Source organism: Ovis canadensis, chromosome 10, assembly GCF_042477335.2.
Source record: "Ovis canadensis isolate MfBH-ARS-UI-01 breed Bighorn chromosome 10, ARS-UI_OviCan_v2, whole genome shotgun sequence".
Classification (NCBI taxonomy): domain Eukaryota; kingdom Metazoa; phylum Chordata; class Mammalia; order Artiodactyla; family Bovidae; genus Ovis; species Ovis canadensis.
The window spans coordinates 42,112,849-42,134,947 of NC_091254.1; the positions used below are offsets into that span (position 1 = coordinate 42,112,849).

Consider the following 22,099-nt stretch of genomic DNA (forward strand, 5'->3'; position numbering starts at 1 on the left):
CCTGGAATGATAATTCAACCACAGAAAGCTTCCGGAAGTCCTCTTACTGCATGTGCCCTGTGCTTTGCGTTACTTTACCACCTCGACTCATACAAGTAGTTTTCCCTGGATGTCTTTGGCGTATGGTAGACTCTTCTTCCTTCATTTCTCCATGACAAGTGCCAGATAGTCATGGTACTTATTTTAAATACCAGTGCTTAAAGTAATAAGCCTTGTGTGAATTTAGGTTCCTACAGGAATCTGGCCAACAGTTATTATATTGTCCATCAATCATAAATTCTAGTAATAATTTCTTGAGCTCTACTACCTATAGTGGCATAGGTTGAAAATGAAAGTCGCTCAGTCATGTCCAACTCTTTGCAACCCCATGGACTATACAGACCATGGAATTCTCCAGACCAGAATACTGGAGTTGGTAGCCTTTCCCTTGTCCAGAGGATCTTCCCAGCACAGGGATTGAACCCAGGTCTCCTGCATTGCTGGCGGATTCTTTACCAGCTGAGCCACCAGGGAAGCCCAAGAATATTGGATTGGGTAACCTATCCCTTCTCCAGGGGATCTTCCTGACCCAGGATATACATCACTATGCTTTAATTTGCAGGTGAGGATACTGAGGCTAAGAGAGATATAAGTGAAGTCTAGGGCCACCTACCCAGTTGTTGTTGTTTAGTTGCTGAGTTGTGTCTGACTCTTTGTGACCCCATGGACTGTAGCCCACCAGGCTCCTCTATCCATGAGATTTCCCAGACAAGAACACTGAATTGGGTTGCCATTTCCTTCTCCAGGGAATCTTCTGGACGAGGGATCGAACCCACATCTCCTACATTGGCAGGCATCTTTACCACTGAGCCACCAGGGATGCCCACCTAACCAGTAAGAGTAGCCAAGATTTGAACATAAGTCTTCCCAGGTCCCAAGTTTTGCTCTTTCTGCCACATCACACTGCCTCTCTGAGGGAGGCATACATAAGACTGGAAAGAGAAATGTTCAAAGATGTTCATGGCATATTATGGTCTTCAAGAAGTTTTTAATATAAGAGTAATTAGATAATACAAAGCATCTCCAAGTGAAGTACCCACTGGCTATTTTAGAAATAAATTTTGTGGTAATGCGGAAGTGAGAGGAAACTGTGTGCAAGAATGGCCTAGAAAGTCTTCCCAAAGAAGGCAACCTTTGAGTCAAGTCTTGACAAATGAGTGGGAACAAAGAGAGGTGCATCTGAGACAAGACCTTTTTCAGGTAATAAGAAGGGAGCCCATCATGACAAGCCTTTAATACCAGACTGAAGAATTTTCATTCCATCCTTTTATCAATGGGGGCCCTCTTAATGTTTATAAATAATATGTCAGCACTATACGGTGGAAGGAATAATAGAACTATACTTTAGAGGGGCTTTCCTGGTGGCTCAGCAGTAAAGAATCCCCCTGCCAATGCAGGAGACACAGATTAGATCCCTGGGTCAGGAAGATACCCTGGAGAAGAGAATGACAACCCACTCCAGTATTCTTGCCTGGAGAATCCCATGGTCACAGAAGCCTGGCAGGTTACAGTCCATGGGGCTGCAGAGTAGGACATGATTTAACAACTAACAACACCAAATACTTTAAAAGATAACTCTGGCTATTATAAACAGTGCTGCGATGAACATTGGGGTACATGTGTCTCTTTCAATTCTGGTTTCCTCGGTGTGTATGCCCAGCAGTGGGATTGCTGGGTCATAAGGTAGTTCTATTTGCAATTTTTTAAGGAATCTCCACACTGTTCTCCATAGTGGCTGTACTAGTTTGCATTCCCACCAACAGTGTAGGAGGGTTCCCTTTTCTCCACACCCTCTCCAGCATTTATTGCTTGCAGATTTTTGGATCGCAGCCATTCTGACTGGTGTGAAGTGGTACCTCATTGTGGTTTTGATTTGCATTTCTCTAATAATGAGTGATGTTGAGCATCTTTTCATGTGTTTGTTAGCCATCCGTATGTCTTCTTTGGAGAAATGTCTATTTAGTTCTTTGGCCCATTTTTTGATTGGGTCGTTTATTTTTCTGGAATTGAGCTGCATAAGTTGCTTGTATATTTTTGAGATTAGTTGTTTGTCAGTTGCTTCATTTGCTATTATTTTCTCCCATTCAGAAGGCTGTCTTTTCACCTTGCTTATAGTTTCCTTTGTTGTGCAGAAGCTTTTAATTTTAATTAGATCCCATTTGTTTATTTTTGCTTTTATTTCCAGCATTCTGGGAGGTGGATCATAGAGGATCCTGCTGTGATTTATGTCAGAGAGTGTTTTGCCTATGTTCTCCTCTAGGAGTTTTATAGTTTCTGATCTTACATTTAGATCTTTAATCCATTTTGAGTTTATTTTTGTGTGCGGTGTTAGAAAGTGATCTAGTTTCATTCTTTTACAAGTGGTTGACCAGTTTTCCCAGCACCACTTGTTAAAGAGATTGTCTTTACTCCATTGTATATTCTTGCCTCCTTTGTCAAAGATAAGGTGTCCATATGTGTGTGGATTGATCTCTGGGCTTTCTATTTTGTTCCATTGATCTATATGTCTGTCTTTGTGCCAGTACCATACTGTCTTAATGACTGTGGCTTTGTAGTAGAGCCTGAAGTCAGGCAAGTTGATTCCTCCAGTTCCATTCTTCTTTCTCAAGATTGCTTACATGGAAACAACCTAGATGTCCATCGGAAGATGAATGGATAAGAAAGCTGTGGTACATATACACAATGGAGTATTACTCAGCCGTTAAAAAGAATTCATTTGAATCAGTTCTGATGAGATGGATGAAACTGGAGCCGATTATACAGAGTGAAGTAAGCCAGAAAGAAAAACACCAATACAGTATACTAACACATATATATGGAATTTAGGAAGATGGCAATGACGACCCTGTATGTAAGACAGGGAAAGAGACACAGATGTGTATAACGGACTTTTGGACTCAGAGGGAGAGGGAGAGGGTGGGATGATTTGGGAGAATGACATTCTAACATATACTATCATGTGAATTGAATCGCCAGTCTGTGTCTGACGCGGGATGCAGCATGCTTGGGGCTGGTGCATGGGGATGACCCAGAAAGATGTTATGGGGAGGGAGGTGGGAGGGGGGTTCATGTTTGGGAATGCATGTAAGAATTAAAGATTTTAAAATTTAAAAAATAAAAAACTAAAATTAAAAAAAAAAAAAAGATAACTCTGGCAACTAAGTATGTGAAACTTACAAATTCTAAGCATGTGAAACTCTTCGAGCTAGAAGAGTTAGGAGTCAGCAAGATAGTTGGGTAGTTAGTTTCTTCATCTGTTAAAACAGGAAAAAATACTAACTACCTCATAGGTTTTTTTGAGAAATAGAGGAGATACAGTTTATAAAACACTTAGGGTGGCTGGCATATAATGTTAAAAAAACGTTGAGTTATCAAATCAGCTAGGTGTGAAAGTGAATGACCTTAAATTCTGTGTTTGTTTACACTTATCATTAGAGTCAGCTCTTCCTTTAGAGAGCCTCTTAGTACAGCGCCAGATGCATGGAATGTCATCATGGTTAGGCAGTGTGGCTGGTGTTGCCATCATCTTCCTCTTCTGCTCTTCCTCCAGGGAGGTGTGCGTTTGCGTCATCTTTTCTCTGACCTTACCATCACACGGCAGCACAATGACTTTCCTTTGACTTAATGTTGCACTGTTGCTTGCATCAATCTTTCCTCTGCTAATTCTACCTCCATTTACTATATGAGAAGTTTTCCTGAGGATGTGTTCTGCTTGTAGACACAAGAATGAAAGAAGAGCTGCAATTCTGAGAACAATTTTAAAATAAATGGGTGAGTCCAGGTTTTCTAAGAAAAAGAAACTCAAGGTGGAAATTCCCTGCAGAAGAACTTGACTGGGATTGATGTTTGGCATGTATCAACAGCTTTGGATTTTTCGAGGTTACTCCTGACTTCAAACCTGGACTCAACATACTAAAGTAAAAGGTATATTAGACATCTTTAGTTAGAGTTCAATGCAGAAGAAAAGGTATGATGTCGGGGAGGAGGGATAAAGTAGCAGTTAATCATTAGGTCCCCCAGTCCCCATGTTTTGTCCTCACCAAGTAGTCAGATTCCCTTATGCAAATCACTTTGTTTTTCTCACATGCAGGGTGAAAATACCATCTGTGTCTGTGCCTTTCATCTGGCATTCCATTCTACCAAAATGTGCCAGGCACTGGGCTAAGTGCTGTGATACAATAATAAGCAGAAATACACATGGTCCCTACCTTCATAGAATGTACAGACTAGGGGTATAGACAGATATTAATCAAATAATCTCACCCCCCCAAAAAAAAAAAAATCACACTGGCGCTAATGTAGCTATGACAGAAGCTACAACAGAGAAGTACAGGGTGCTCCAGAGGGAGACAAGAAAGGTACCCTTGAGGGAATGTGTGCTGAGCAGTAGTTGCTCATGTCACTCTAGGACAGTTGGTGTTACAGTCCAAGAAGAGAGAACTGCACATTCAAAAACCTTGGAAAGAAAGCCACTGTCCCAGGAACACAGAGCAAGAAGGAGGATGTGACTGTTGAAGCTGCAAAAGCAGCTGGGGGAATAACCAAGCCACGCCTGGCAGGTCCTTTCAAAGGATTGTTTTAAGGGGTTGTTGCCATCATCAAGTGAAACAAAGAGCCCAAGTTTATAATTTAAAATCTTTAAAAGTTATCAAATTCTAAACAAATCAAAGATAATTTAATTCTAATCATGAGTATTGTCTCTCTGGGTTATAATAAGAAATTATACCAAACATTATCATATAGTTTATAATAAGCATTTATTTTACTCATGGAATCAAAGTTTGGCTGTATATACTGGCTCATAAAATCCTCTCCAAAGAAAAGCCTAGGCATCTTATCTGTTTGGTACATATAATATTGGTGATTTCACAGAATCATAAACTCTTAGTTAGGACCTTCCTTGCTAACCTATGATGTTTCCACTATGTCTGATAACACTGAAATTGAGATCTTCTAAGGATGAGAACCTCCTAGCTGTCAAAGGCAATCCATCCTGTCTTTGAACTTGCTTCAGATTTCTCACTCATACTTTGGATCAAAACCTGTGAGACAGGAGACGGAGGAGGGTGGTAACCTCACAGTGTGCCAAGTGCTTCATGGCTGTAGTCGAATTTAACTCTCACAGGAGCCTTATGAGGCCTACCTTCAGTTTTATAGATGTGAAAACTGAGATGCAGAAAAGTGAGCTAATTTTTATTTGTCCAAGCCCATCTATTAAAAAGGGGCTTCCCTTGTGACTCAGATGGTAAGGAATCTGCCTGCTAATGTGGGAGACCTGGGTCAAGAAGGTCCCCTAGAGAACGGAACGGCAACCCACTTCAGAATTCTTGCCTGGAGAATGGACAGAGGAGGCTAGTGGGCTACAGTCTATGGGGCTGCAAAGAGTCGGACATGACTGAGTGATTAACACTTTCATATATTAAATAACTAGCAGAGCCTGACTCTGAGTACAAGCTGATTTGACTCCAAAGCCGAAGTTCTAAAGGTTCTAGAACTATACTTTAAAGCCACTTAAAAAATATTTTGATAGTTTCAGCATCTTTTGAAAATCTGATGAAATCCAAAGACCTATGCTCTAAAAAGGTGAAAAGTGAAAATATGCACAAAATTTTGCAAACAGCTCCAGTTTTGATGACTCACATAAGTAAAGATACCCATGCTATTATATTCATTGTTTACAACACGAGCTTCATTAGGACAGAGAACATTGTCTATCTTAATTGTTGACACAGCCCCAATACTGAGAACATTGTCTGGCACAGAGTAGGAGTTCAAAAAATAATTGTTGAATAAAATTAATTCCAAATGCTTGGGTCCATTAACCTAATTTCTTAGAGCAGGATGATAAAAGTACAGTATGGAAGGGTTGCCTTGGTATAAAATTCAAGAGAACCACAGAATGACTTCTGAGCCCTGACCTCAGACCCCAAGGGACCTTCTGAGTTCAGATTTGAGAAATTATAGGCCAATTTTATTTTGTTTTGCTTTTTTAACTTTAAAATCACTTTCTCTTCCTCCATTCTCAGAAAAGGATAATGTTTTTAAATAGTTTCTTTTTAAATTAGAATTTTAAGTACTCTAGTAAAAATAGCACTTGAGTAAGTTTTCAGGAAGTATTTGGGTTAAAAGTGAATAGATCACTTTATCTGATTGCTTCCCAGTGTCACCACTATATTATTTAAATGGATTTTGCTTGTTTTTTGAGGGGTGGTGAGAATTTTAGTACGCTTACGTGAATCTCTAAAGCTGAAGTAAATATTAGCTCTTGGTAAATGATTATAAAACTATTTTATGTTATTTCTCTCAAGTTTTAAAATAGCTGAAAAGATAGTTTTCCATTCCAAGAGACTGGGTCTGCATAGTTGGTAGTTCTTAGCACTCCCACTGAATCTTTCCCAAAAGGCAACACTCAGAAAGTATGATACCAAATCCTTTTCAGCTAGTGTGTTTAGTTGAGATAAACTGATAATCACATATAGTACTCAGTCCCCTAATGTGTGTATGGGATAAGTAATACATATCCATATAAACCCCTGTAGATGAGGAAAGGAATGCTTTAAGAGACAAAAACAGTAAGTGGTAGAGCTGGGATGTTATTTAGTGCTCCATAACAGGAGAAAAATACAATGGAAGTGGAATCCTGAGAGGCTAACCGTTCCATGGTGTTCAGGCAAGATGGTATTCAGGAGACAGGGGAAGACAGGGACACAAGCTCAACTGTCCGAATCATCTTGGCAAGAGGACTGGTCCCTACATGGTGGGAGCAATAATGCAAGAAGGAATGGATATGAGGGTCACTTTTGAAAAGGAAATCAATAGACTTTTTTTCCCTCTCTCTGTTTTTCTCTTATTTTGAACACTGGGGTCTTGCCTGATATCACGTGAGGCACTAAGGAAGTTCAAGTCATGTTAGTATCTTTTCCATGCAGATTTTTCTTGTCTCTGCCTTCCATCTGTGAGACACAGAGGCAGCTGGAAATAAGCTTAGTCTGAGGCTCCTTCTCCACACTTCTTGGTGTGAATCGTTGGTTAGACTTGATCCCCTGTTTATAAAAGCAATATAATTAGTCATATGATAGAATATATAGAAAATGGAAATTTAAAAGACATGACCCATAATTCCGCTATTCTAAAAATGGTCATAAATACATTTTTGGTGTGCTTTCTTATCTTTTTTTTTTACTATGCATTAAAATTTTTAAAAATTGTAATATAGCATATACCACACCATTTTGTGCTCTACATTTTTGATTTGCAGCAGTATACTTGATTGATTATCAAAATGCCATGGGACTAGATATTTTAAGGTAATTTGTGTTGAGATATAAGACAAGGCCAAGGACAGCCTTTGAAAGCCCCATCAGAGAACGAAAAGAGGGTATTTTAAGTTCATCAAAGATTGAGAGTAGCTTTTGGTATGTTCTGTCCTTCTCTGCAACAGACACATTTCTGGTGCTTAGTAAGTATTTTCCTGTGATTGATTAGAGTTGAGTCATCTTGGTGGAGCAGCATGCCGAGAAGGTAACCACACCTGGCTGTCTCTGTTGTACCCAGTCTGTTTAAACAGGTCCGTGTCATAAGACACAGCGTGATAATGATGTGCTCTCGGAGGTTGGCCAGAGGCCACCGTGTGCTTTGATAAACATCAAGCTCTGGAGAAATAAGAAAATGGGAAATCTCAGGACAACCTCTATATATTCACACATACACACACGTATACTCTCTAACAGTAAAGAACCACCCCACCGCACCCCCAGGAAGGCTATACAGAGCAGGCGTAAAAGCCAAGCAATGCCCTTTTATTCCCTTATTTCAAAGGAGCATCAGCATAAGGAACCTTCAAGGGAAGCTACTACTGATGCAATTTTAGAAATCTGCTTTGCCTTTAAAAGTAGAATTGTACCAATTTTGAAAGATGATCAGACAAAGGATAGCTTGTTTCCCCAAGCCAGAGGACCACCTGAAGGGGAGTTTCAGGACTTCATGCTGTCGCTGCCTTCCTGGCAGAGCCCTCTAACTTTGGCCCAAGACTGTAACCCCTAAATTCAGTTTGCCTCTTTGTACTTACCATCATCCATCATAGTCCTTCTGCTAAAAGGACAATCACCTCCAGGAAATAGCCACAGCAGAGAGATATCCCCCCAACATTAGAGCTTCGGTGGAGACCAAGGGACACGAGTCAGGAGGAAAAGTGTGTCCTTCCAACTTGAGTCTTAGAATCGGAAAGTTCTCTATGATGCAGCAACTTGAAATACTAATCTCTCAACAGGGACTTCCCTGATGGTCCGGTGGTTAAGACTCCACCCTTCCATTACAGGGGTCATGGGTCTGATCCCTGACTGGGGAACTAAGATCCCACATGCCATGTGGAGCAGCCAAAAAAAAAGGCGGGGGGGAGGAATATTAATCTCTCAATAATTGAAGAAGGTTTAGCAAAGGAAAATAGTTCTGTGTTTCTTTTTCTCTTCATGGGTGTTTTCCCCCAATATCATCTTCCCCTTCTTCTTACCCAGCTCTGCATCTTGCCAGCCTTAGCACAGTTTTTTCTGCTATGTGTGTGAGTCTACTCTTGCTCTGATTCAGCTGACCCTACTCGCTTCCCACCTTCTGCACACCTCTTTCCTAACACCTGTACCACAGCCCTGTAATTGTAACTACCTTCAACTTTCCCTGTGATAAATCATACTGTTGAGAAGAGGGATAGTGTCTTATTTATCTTGGGGCATTTGGTGCCTGGCATGAAATATACACTGGAACTATTTTACTAAGAAAGAGTTAAAGAAACTGTAACATGAATTAATTAGTGGCTTTGTTTCTATGACAAACAAAACATCAGCAGAAAAAAAATCATATTTAAATTATACTATTACATAGGAACACATTTTGATAAATCATTCTTTCAAACCTGAAAGAGGACCCTCCTCTTGTTGCCCAGCCCTAAGTCCTGAAGTTTGTCTTCCCAATCACCTCCAAGTTCCACTCATACCAATATCTAGGGCTCTAGAGAGCTATCACTGCAGATGGTGACTGCAGCCATGAAATTAAAACACCCTTACTCCTTGGAAGGAAAGTTATGACCAACCTAGACAGCTTATTAAAAAGCAGAGATATTATTTTGCCAGCAAAGGTCCCTCTAGTCAAGGCTATGGTTTTTCCAGTGGTCATGTATGGATGTGAGAGTTGGACTGTAAAGAAAGCTGAGCACTGAAGAATTGATACTTTTGAACTGTGGTGTTGGAGAAGACTCTTGAGAGTCCCTTGGACTGCAAGGAAATCCAACCAGTCCATCCTAAAGGAAATCAGTCCTGAATATTCATTGGAAGGACTAATGTTGAAGCTGAATCTCCAATACTTTGGCCACCTGATGCGAAGAGCTGACTCATTTAAAAAAACCCTGATGCTGGGAAAGATTGAAGGCAGGAGGAGAAGGGACAACAGAGGATGAGATGGTTGGATGGTATCACCAATTCAATGGACATGAATTTGAGTAAACTCTGGGAGTTGGTGAGGGTCAGGGAGGCCTGGCATGCTGCAGTCCATGGGGTCGCAAAGAGTCAGACACAACTGAGCAACTGAACTGACTGACTGAGAGAGCTATGTTGCTACCTTCTCAAATTCTTAGTGCTTCTCTCTTTATGGGATGTATTCTAATGTCATTGCTCCTCTTGGCACCACTTTCCATTCTTTAAAGTATAGATTAAAGGTCTTACGTTAGGAATAAAGAGGGAAAACATTCTATCATATTCTTGGTGTACTGAGCTGAATTTATCCAAGAAGTCATATGTGGGTTAAATATATAAGCAGTGCAATTGCATTATTAATCTCACACTCTTACTCCTCCTCAGTTTGTTCAGTTCAGTTCAGCCGCTCAGACTCTTTGCCACCCCACGGACTGCAGCACGCCAGGCCTCCATGTCCATCACCAACTCCTGGAGCTTACTCAAATTCATGTCCATCGAGTCAGTGATGCCATCTAACCACCTCATCCTCTGTCATCCCCTTCTCCTCCCGGCTTCACTCCTTCCTACCATCAGGGTCTTTTCAAATGGCCCTAAGTTTGTGGGCCATAGTTATTTCTGAACTTTATTTTAGTATCCAACTGTTGCATGATGCCAGATGGGAAGCAATTGTATATAAAAATGGGGACTGAATCCAGGACAGCTCATGCTCAAAAGACCTAGACTCCTTTGTGTTCAGATTTCTGGAAACAGTTTTAAAGACAACATTAGGTGTGAGGGTTGCAAGGTGCGTGATCAGCTCATGGACATTCTTCTCATTGATTGGTGGTGAGGTAGTTCAGTTCAATTCAGTTCAGTCGTTCAGTGATGTCCTGTGAATTCAGTGCAACCCGTATATTGATTCAGTTCAGTTCAGTTCAGTTCAGTCATTCGTGTCCGACTCTTTGGGACCCCATGAATCACAGCATGCCAGGCCTCCTTGTCCATCACCAACTCCCGGAGTTCACCCAAACTCATGTGCATTGAGTCGGTGATGCCATTCAGCCATCTCATCCTCTGTCATCCCCTTCTCCTCCTGCCCCTAATCCCTCCCAGCATCAGGGTCTTTTCCAATGAATCAACTCTTCGCACGAGGTGGCCAAAGTACTGGAGTTTCAGCCTCAGCAGCAGTCCTTCCAATGAACACCCAGGACTGGTCTCCTTTAGGATGGACTGGTTGGATCTCCTTGCAGTCCAAGGGACTCGCAAGAGTCTTCTCCAACACCGCAGTTCAAAAGCATCAGTTCTTCTGTGCTCAGCTTTCTTCACAGTCCAACTCTCACATCCATACATGACTACTGGTGAAACCATAGCCTTGACTAGACGGACCTTTGTTGGCAAAGTAATCTCAGTCATGAACCTTCTGGTTCCAGCATACCATCTTAATAATGACGGGCCTCTCTGTGGGCAGGCTCAGACATTTAAAAAACAGATACTGTGGAACATCAATACAAAATTTACCAAGGAATTCATCACAGGATTTCTTTAATGAGTGAGCTTTCCTTTCATATTCAGATTCTAATTTGAGTCAACGTAAAGGAAATATATCCACTCTTGTTCAAGATAAGAAAAGGAGATTAGAAAATCAAATCTGATACAGATGAGGATAGGTCTCTAATAACAGACAAATTCCACTAAGGGATTGAATGATCCATTTTAATAACACAAGCAATTTTTTAAAAAAGAAAAGAAAAATACCCAAAATTAGCAATTACATTTATTTTCAATCAAGGCAAAAATATATAGGTTCTAGAAATATCAGGCAATTAATTAGTTAAAATCTCCACGATAATTTTTGAAAGAATTATTAAAAGATGTTTAGGAGCATGAAGAAATAGAGGTGGTTGATAACCCAGATGCAGAATGGGTCCCCGAAGAACGCTTGGGCCAATGGTGTTAAACTTTTTAACTGAAGGCACAGGAGGCATGCTTACAAAATTTGAGGTTGATTCAAAACTAATGAAGATACTTTTTGTTTTTTAATGCCCTTCAGCCTCTCTCTGTGGAGAAAGGATTTCTCATTTCCTCCAGGCTCCCTGGTTTTCACAAGGGGCCTTAAATTGTCCTCTCTTTGGTGCTCAAAGCATGTACTTTTACCCCTTTAACTGCCACTGCTGCTAAGTCGCTTCAGTCATGTCCAACTCTTTGCGACCCCATGGACTGAGCCTACCAGGCTCCTCTGTCCATGGCTCCATTTTCCAGGCAAGAATACTGGAGTGGGTTGCCATTGCCTTCTCCTGCCCCTGACTAACAAAGCAAAATATGCGTATTTCAGGTTCTTTTGAGGGGAGGTGGGAAACAACTTTGAATTATCTGCTGTCCAATTCTTATCGGATCCAAGTTGTTGTAACAACAATAATTTCTAAAATGATTGCCTAAAAAATATACATTCACTTCTCTAGACATTCTAAATTTTTTCTTTGGCAAAATTTAGATGATCATTTATTCAGTTTCTTATTCAATCATTTATTCAACCAGTTGCTACTGATTTTCTTCTATGTGCCAGGCCTTGTGGTGGGTTACATAGAATGTGTGTGAAATAAACATGGTCCAGACACAACAATCTACCAAGAAGAAGAAGTAATGCATAGGTGAATGAGCAAATAACTAGGTGAATACAAATTTAGAAAGTACTAGTGCTTTCCTTGTAGCTCAGTTGGTAAAGAATCTGCCTGCAATGTCAGAGACCCGGGTTTGATTCCTGGGGCAGGAAGATCCCCTGGAAAAGGAACTGGCAACCTGCTCCAGTATTCTTGCCTAGAGAATTCCATGGAAAGAGGAGATTGGTGGGCTACAGTCTGTGGGATTGCAAGAGTCGGCCACGACTTAGCAACTCAACCACAACCATCATAGAGCCAACAAATGGGGTGCTGCTTCCACTTAGTGAAAGTGAACAGGATGGTGCATCTGAGATTACATCAGTTAAACTGATGCTTGCAAGCTGAGACGGAGCCAGCAATGGGAAGGACTCCATGAAGAACATTCCAGGCTGAGGAGCAGCACATGTAGAAAGAAGACTCTAAGGCAGCCAAGTCTAGAGACGGCGAGTGAGGAGATTGTTATGAGGTGGAAGTGGTGAGCTGGGAATAGATCGCACAGGACCTCATGGGCCAAGTAAGAAGTCCAGAATTTTTTCCAGATAGAATAGAAAACTTGGAGTACTTTAAGCAGGGATATGATATGATTCAACACATAGCTTAAAGATCACAGAGGCTAGCATACTAAAATCATGTTTTCTAGGGGACCCTCCTAGAATTAATTTTCCTAAATAGTGCTTTGTTATCACACTATTATTGACATTGAAGTGTCAGTTAAGAAACCATGGCCCATATCCAGTATCATTGAGGATGCTGATTCTTTTTGAGAACCCAGGAAAATTTTCCCTGGTGGGGTGGTTAGAGTTCCTCAATACCTGGTAATCTATGTTTATCTTGAGTAACTGCCCTGTTTTTAATATTATGGATATATTAAATCTCATAATTGATCTCATTTCCTTTTTGTCTTGTCTGTTAGGAATCTTAAGCCACATTTTTAGCCACCTCCTGCAAATATGCAGGGTTGTGTGATTTGTGTGTCTGTAAACTTGGCTTTCTTAATGTTTCCACCCATCCTTTACCTTTTTCCAAGCATACTTAACTGTTTATTTTATACTTTTAGAGTATAGGTATTTTCACTAGCTACCTTAAAGAACAAAGCAAGATTAAACTGTTGTATTAAACCATTCAATATCATGGTAATCCAAGTCTATACCCCAACCAGTAAAGCTAAAGAAGCTAAAGTTGAACGGTTCTGTGAAGACCCACAAGACCTTTTAGAACTAACCCCCCAAAAAGATGTCCTTTTCATTATAGGGGACTGGAATGCAAAAGTAGGAAGTCAAGAAACACCTGGAGTAACAGGCAAATTTGGCCTTGGAGTACAGAATGAAACAGGGCAAAGTCTAATAGAGTTTTGCCAAGAGAACGCACTGGTCATAGCAAACACCCTCTTCCAACAACACAAGAGAAGACGGTCAATACCAAAATCAGACTGATTATATTCTTTGCAGCCAAAGATGGAGAAGCTCTATACAGTCAGCAAAAACAAGACTGGGAGCTGACTGTGGCTCAGATCATGAACTCCTTATTGCCAAATTCAGACTTAAATTGAAGAAAGTAGGGAAAACCACTAGACCATTCAAGTATGACCTGAATCAAATCCCTTTATACAGTGGAAGTGAGAAATAGATTCAAGGGACTAGATCTGATAAACAGAGTGCTTGATGAACTATGGATGGAGGTTCATGACATTGTACAGGAAACAAGGATCAAGAACATCCCCAAGAAAAAGAAATGCAAAAAAGCAAAATGGCTATCTGAGGAGGCCTTACAAACAGCTGTGAAAAGAAGAGAAGCGAAAAGCAAAGGAGAAAAGGAAAGATACACCCATTTAAATGCAGAGTTCCAAAGAATAGCAAGGAGAGATAAGAAAGCCATCCTCAGTGATCAGTGAAAAAACTAGAGGAAAACAATAGGATGGGAAAGACTAGAGATCTCTTCAAGAAAATTAGAGATGTGAAGGGAACATTTCATGCAAAGATGGGCTCAATAAAGGACAGAATGGTATGGACCTAACAGAAGCAGAAGATACTAAGATGAGATGGCAAGAATACACAGAAGAACTATACAAAAAGATCTTCACGACCCAGATAATCATGATGATGTGATCACTCACCTAGAGCCAGACATCCTGGAACACGAAGTCAAGTGGGCCTTAGGAAGCATCACTACGAACAAAGCTAGTGGAGGTGATGGAATTCCAGTGGAGCTATTTCAAATCCTGAAAGATGATGCTGTGAAAGTGCTGCACTCAATATGCCAGCAAATTTGGAAAACTCAGCAGTGGCCACAGGACTGGAAAAGTCAGTTTTCATTCCAATCCCAAAGGCAATGCCAAAGAATGCTCAAACTACCACACAATTGCACTCATCTCACACGCTAGTAAAGTAATGCTCAAAATTCCCCAAGCCAATCTTCAACAGTATATGAACTGAACTTCCAGATGTTCATGCTGGATTTAGAAAAGGCAGAGGAACCAGAGATCAAATTGCCAACATCTGTTGGATTATCGAGAAAGCAAGAGAGTTCCAGAAAAACACCTATTTCTGTTTTATTGACTATGCCAAAGCCTTTGACTGTGTGGATCACAATAAACTGTGGAAAATTCTGAAAGAGATGGGAATACCAGACCACCTGACCTGCCTCTTGAGAAATCTGTATGCAGATCAGGAAGCAACAGTTAGAACTGGACATGGAACAACAGACTGGTTCCAAATAGGAAAAGGAGTACATCAAGGCTGTATATTGTCTCCCTGCTTATTTAACTTCTATGCAGAGTACATCATGAGAAACGCTGGGCTGGATGAAGCATAAGCTGGAATCAAGATTGCCTGGAGAAATATCAATAACCTCAGACATGCAGATGACACCACTCTTATGGCAGTAGGTGAAGAAAAACTTAAGAGCCTCTTGATGAAAGTGAAAGAGGAGAGTGAAAAAATTGGCTTAAAGCTCAACCAGAAAACTAAGATCATGGCACCTGGTCCCATCACTTTATGGCAAATAGATGTGGAAACAGTGACAGACTTTTTTTTTTTTTTGACTCCAAAATCACTGCAGATGGTGACTGCAACCATGAAATTAAAAGATGCTTACTCCTTGGAAGAAAAGTTATGACCAACCTAGACAGCATATTAAAAAGCAGAGACATTACTTTGCCAACAAGGTCCATCTAGTCAAAGCTACGGTTTTTCCAGTAGTCATGTATGGATGTAAGAGTTGAACTATAAAGAAAGCTGAGCACTGAAGAATTGATGCTTTTGAACTGTGGTGTTGGAGAAGACTCTTGAGAGTCCCTTGGACTGCAAGGAGATCAAACCAGTCCATCCTAAAGGAAATCAGTCCTGAATGTTCATTGGAAGGACTAACGTTGAAGCCGAAACTCCAATACTTTGGCCACCTGATGCGAAGAACTGACTCATTTGAAAAGACCCTGATGCTGGGAAAGATTGAAGGCAGGAAAAGAAGGGGATGACAGAGGATGAGATGTCTGGATGGCATCACTGACTTGATGGACATGAGTTTGAGTAAACTCCAGGAGTTGGTGATGGACAGGGAGGCCTGGTGTGCTGCAGTCCATGGGCTCACAAAGTGTTGGAGACGACTGAGCGACTGAACTGAACTGAAATGAAAACTGTTGGAAGAGAAAATCAGGAATTAAAAGTGTCAATAATTCCTTGGGGCTTCACAGGTGATGCTAGTGGTTAAGAATCCAGCTGCCAATGTCAGGGACGCAGGAGATGACGCTTTGATTCCGGGGTCAGGAAGATTCCCCTGCATGAGGAGATGGCAGCCCACTCCAGTATTCTTGCCTGTAAAATTCGATGGACAGAGGAGCCTGGCCATCTACAGTCCATGGTGTTGCAGAGTCGAATATGACTTATTGACTAAACAACAACACAACAGTAATTTTAATAAGCTTAAAAAGCTGCTCTTAAGTTTGAAAGGTCATTTGTTAATTATAGGATAGAGAACACTCATTTAACAACAGATCTTATGGAAACACAGAAACACCACTTATGTTGACTCTAACATAGTCTGAGGTGATAGAGACAGCCTCCCACATAGCACTTAACATTCGTCTAATAGTGAGTTTTTTTTTTCTGTCTTCCCTGCCAGACTGTCCCTTGAGACAAGGACAAATACATCGCATTCACCATTGTATCTTTCATACTTACTGCAGTGCTGTGCAGGCATTAATTAATTAATTCACATTAATACCATGCTGAATTAATGATTGAGTAAATATAGATTAAAAAAATAAAACCTCTCATTATCTCAGACTGGATCAACAAGAGTGCAATCCCCTGAGAGCAGGAGGTACCCACACCCTGTACCATATACTATTTTGCTTGGCCATGTCTAGAGCTTAAGTTTAGGGTAAGAACAGTATTTTTAAAGAGATACTGACAGACTGGAGCAGATCCAAAAGACAGCAATCAGCTTGCTAAATAGTTAGAAGTTGTGTGGTTTGATGGAAAATGTTTAACCTATGAAAGGAGAGTCTTATAAGAGGTTGGTTTTCTAAAAATATCTGAAGAACAGGCACATGGAAGAAGGAACAGATTTGTCCTAATTCCAAATGACAGAATTAGAACCAATGGATTGAAATTATAAGCAAATCTTTCTTAAATAGCTTGTAGTCCTCAGTGAGGTAATACACCTCATATTTGTTGGGTAGAACATTCATTCATTGATCTGACCATGACTTGTATCATAATTGGGTGGTTGGATTGGAAGATTTTTAATATCTTTTCCAAATCCAAGATATAAAAACGTTATGTGCGTAATAGTTGAAATGAACAAATGGACTCCATATTAGCATGTAACAATCTAATCTAATTAATGTGTCACACAACCAATATTTACAGGTATTAACATGACTGTTAATACTAAAGTTTTTGCATTAGTCATGAAACTGTTTCTGAAGGCAGTAGGTTTTGACAGGGTGAAAGAGTAGGAAAGCACACAGTTCCAGATCTTTGAAACAACTTATAAAAGTGAAAGAATTTTGGTTTGGCTGAAATGGATGAGTGTAGGCAGTGAGCCCAGGACAAGTCAGGCCAAATCGCTGGCCATATGAACTAGATCTGATGGCTGGATCCCCAGGGGATGGAATGAGGGCAGAGAATACGCTCTGAAAGGCCTACAGAGATGAAGTTAACTAAAGAGAGCAACGAGGGCTAGACCAAAAAAAAAAAAAAACAAAAGAAATCCATTACCACCCAGAAGTTTTTGCAGTAAGATCTGGACTTCAAGTGGGAGACATGGCCCAAGGTGGAAAAACTGAATCAGAAGAGAATGAAGCCTTTTGTGCATGGTTCTGGTCATGGCTGTGAATGTTAATATCCCGGCTTGCTTGCACTGGTCATCAGGCCTGTGATGTATGCATATTGGAAAGGTTTATTGACAAAAAAATGGGGCACATACATCACAAATCAACTGGTAGAAATTCTTGAAATGAGCCTGAGAGCCCACAGGAAGCTTTGATATGAAACCACAACCTTTGGATTCAAGTAGTTTCAAAAGCAACCCTCCAGATTGGTTCTGCTTTCTTTCAACCAACCACTTGTATCTCAAACATTTTCCTACTTGGCAGAACTGCCTTAGCGCCCTCTGAACAGGCTGATGAGGAGGCTGGAATGTGCATGAAGGAACAGAAGGAGCAGCAGACAGATGAAAGCACAATGAGACATTCCTGGCTTCTGTAAAAGCGCTCCTCACTTTCTGCCACGTGGACACAAAATTCTGTTGAGCGCTAATCTGGGATCATTTATCAAAAGATTTAAAAATTTTAAATACCAAAAGTTTTGTTTAGAAGTCAAATTTCAGAGTTTTGGCTGTATTTGGAGTGTTTGCCTTAGGAAGAAATGCCATCGAAGAGGCCAGCCAATATGCAGAGTTAGTCTTGAGGACGAGTAGAAAGCAGAGGGCAAACAGCCTACCCTTCAGAAGAGAGTTGTTATACAGAGAGGCCGTCAGGCTGCCTCTTCACTGTAGGATTGGGTAAGGAATGGGTGGATCTCCAGCTCTCAGTCTGAAGTTACTCCAGAAGCAGGCATAGTTCTCACTGGTCTAATTAAAGGCTCTGGGCTGTGTATGTTACTCTAACGGCACCTTGATCTCAACCACTGCAAGAATTCAGTTACCCTATACCCATATTTCCATCACATACAATTAAATAGGATTAAGATGATTTTCAGTATATTCTTCCTAAAATTTTCTCCCTTATCCAATTTCCCCAGCACCCTTTTAGTGCCACAGTTTTCCCTTTCCTGTCCCTCGTGTGTAATAGTGGAAAGAGTTAAAACATCATCAGCTTGGAGATACACAGAAGCTCTACACTTGGTTGCTGTATCACCTGGGACATTTGTTCACCTCTGGGAGTCTTAATTTCCTTTTTGACAAAATCATATCTATAGGATAGCACAGAGAGTTTCCATGGAGTTAATTAAAGATGTGACATGTAAATGGCATAAGGGTTAGCACCCAGGGGGTTCTTAGCTTTGTTACCCACTCTCCCTTTTCCATTCCCCTGTTCACTGTTCTTGTTGGTTTCCAATATTGATTTGTTTATCCCATCCCTGAATAGTCTGAGGGAAGATTGTTCTTAATGACCAAATTAGGAAAGAGGAAAAGCAGGTGAAAACGAAAAACTAGTACCATCCATTTTCCTCACTTTTGAAGGCACTGGAAAGGAGGAAATCCAGCATCTTGGGTTTTCAGCACTCTCTCCCTCTCCGATTCATTTGGTCCTCACCCACTCACTCACCAGTGAAGAGGAAGACCTCTGTCCACGAGACGCACGGAGAACATTTCAGCCCAGGGAAAATTATCAGCAGTTTCTTGATTTTACATTTACAACAAGCAGAACTGCCCACCCAGTGGTGATTCTTTTAACACTGGGGCCAAATGATAAAAGAATTCATTGAAAGAGCTTAGGATTCATAGCAAAACATTAGCATAAAATAAGATATTAACGATGCTAGTGAGAAAATAATGCTACTTACCTGCCTTAAATATGGTTCTGAACACACACAAAGGCAAAACCATGGTGAACAGTTGTATAGATTTGTAAATACTACTCTAACCAATGGGCTTCCCAGGTGGCGCAGCAGTAAAGAATCTGCCTGACAATGCAAGAGATGCAGGAGACAGAAGTTCAATCCCTGGGTTGGGAAGATCCCCTGGAGGAGGAAATGGCAACCCACTCCAGTATTCTTGCCGGGAAAATCCCATGGACAGAGGAGCCTGGTGGGCCACAATCCATATGGTCACAAAGAGTCAGAAACGACTGAGCATACACACACTTGAACCATAAAAAAATAAGTTGGATGTGACACAGGGAAGACAAAGATGTTATACATGGTCCTTCATAAATCCCTTTACTCAGACTGATTTTTAGAGAAATTGGGCTGTCTTCTAAATTGTCTGTCTTTTACTCAGGGAATTCAGATTCCCTTTTTCCTCTAATTTGCATAAAATTCTTGTTCTTCATTGCCATCTCCTATGAAATACTATGTTTCACATTTTGTATCTGTTTACATATATCAAAGAATACATATTTATGATCTTGATGTTTTCAGAACAAAACACCTCAGGACTTTCAGTATTCATGTGTTCATTATTGTGCAAAGGAAGCATTATGATTTTTTCAAATGGTAACCTGGCCAGGATACACTGCAGTGCTTTAGTAAGAATCATTCCTATTTATTTTTTAAATGCAGCCACATCAGTATCAAACTACAAGGTTGGTACTGAGAATGGTCAGTCTTTTTTTAATTGTTCAGTTCAGTTCAGTTCAGTCGCTCAGTCGTGTCCGACTCTCTGCGACACCATGAACAGCACACCAGGCCTCCCTGTCCATCACCAACTCCAGGAGTTCACTCAGACTCACGTCCATCAAGTTCATGGAGTTCACGTCCATCGAGTCAGTGATGCCATCCAGCCATCTCATCCTTGGTCGTCCCCTTCTCCTCCTACTCCCAATCCCTCCCAGCATCAGAGTCTTTTCCAATGAGTCAACTCTTCGCATGAGGTGGCCAAAGTACTGGAGTTTCAGCTTCAGCATCATTCTTTCCAAAGAAATCCCAGGGCTGATCTCCTTCAGAATGGACTGGTTGGATCTCCTTGCAGTCTAAGGGACTCTCAAGAGTCTTCTCCAACACCGCAGTTCAAAAGCATCAATTCTTTGGCACTCAGCCTTCTTCACAGTCCAACTCTCACATCCATACATGACTACTGGAAAAACCATAGCCTTGATTAGATAGACCTTAGTCGGCAAAGTAATGTCTCTGCTTTTGAATATGCTATCTAGGTTGATCATAGCTTTCCTTCCAAGGAGTAAGCGTCTTTTAATTTCATGGCTGCAGTCACAATCTGCAGTGATTTTGGAACCCAAAAAAATAGTCTGACACTGTTGCAACTGTTTCCCCATCTATTTCCCATGAAGTGATGGGACTGGATGCCATGATCTTCGTTTTCTGAAATGTTGAGCTTTAAGCCAACTTTTTCACTCTCCTCTTTCACTTTCCTCAAGAGGCTTTTTAGTTCCTCTTCACTTTCTGCCATAAGGGTGGTGTCATCTGCATGTCTGAGGTTATTGATATTTCTCCTGGCAATCTTGATTCCAGATTGTGTTTCTTCCAGTCCAGCGTTCTCATGATGTACTCTGCATATAAGTTAAATAAGCAGGGTGACAATATACAGCCTTGACCTACTCCTTTTCCTATTTGGAACCAGTCTGTTGTTCCATGTCCAGTTCTAACTGTTGCTTCCTGAAAGCAACTATATATCATTTCCTGTGTTTCCTTCCCTTTGCTTGGTTTTCCAGAACATATCCAAGGTTTGCAAGGTCCTTTCTTCTTGCTCTCTCTACTCTTCTATACTCTCCCATTGAAAAGTAATAACTGGTGGGTATTTACAGCAAGGACATTCTCAGCACTAGACTATCAAACCAAAGGTGTCCACAAGGTGGCTGACATCTTTATCTCCATCAGACAGAAGCCAGTGCTGGATCTGAGCTGGGGGAGTAGACCTCCAGAGTATCTAATATTGCAGTGGAGTGCTAAGCCTTTCTGCCATGCATGCCCAGGCTTCCTGCATAAGCGGCACTAGATATTAGATCCCTTTCACTGTCCACAGAAGATCCCTTGGAGTAGAAAAACTCTGATCAAATCCTAAATAAAAATGGAAAAAGAACACCATGACTCATGAGAGCTTCCTTTTCTTTCCTGTATCAATGCTGACTTGAAAACCTGACCCTTACCTCCTCTTTGCATGATTATCGGAAGAGGTTCACAATTGCTATGAGAGAGAATATATTCCAGTGAAGGTCCAAGGGATCTTTATTAACGTGTTCATTTACCTAATAGGGCTTCCCTGGTGTCTCAGACAGTAAAGAATCCACCTGCAATGTGGGAGACCTGAGTTCAATCCGATCCCTAGGTGGGGAAGATCCCCTGGAGCAGGGAACGGCTACCCACTCCAGTATTCTGGAGTACTCCAATATTCTTGGAGTACTGGAATACTCCAGTATTCTTGCCACTTATGGACAGAGGCTGCAGTCCATGGGGTGACAAAGAGTCAGACAAAACTGAGTGACTTTCACTTTTACCTAGTAAGATATTTATGCGAAATGAGCTGCTTCCCAGAATTGCAGACGGTTCCACAGGGAAAGACGTTAGGTCTGACACACACAGCAAGAATCAAGGCCCTAATTTAAGCCCTGTTGAACTTTCAATTGAGAGTTTTTCATTATTAGGATTCGAAATCCCAGGCCAGGCTATATTTAAGTTTGAGTCAGCCAACTATAAGAACAACTTGGCCATATGCCTCTTTTTCAAAGAACTTTATTCCTTCAGCCGCAGGCTCAGAATTTGATAACATGTTTTCTATGGATTTTTTTTTTCCTCTTCACATCAAACAATATTAGAGAGAAAAAATAGAGGGAAAACGCTAATTATT

General features: G+C 40.9%; 1 protein-coding gene across 6 annotated transcripts in view; it reads left to right on the top strand.

Moving 5' to 3' along the window:
• Window positions 1–22,099, top strand: part of STARD13 (StAR related lipid transfer domain containing 13) — a 505,433-nt gene that overhangs the window by 314,136 nt on the left and 169,198 nt on the right. The window lies entirely within an intron of this gene.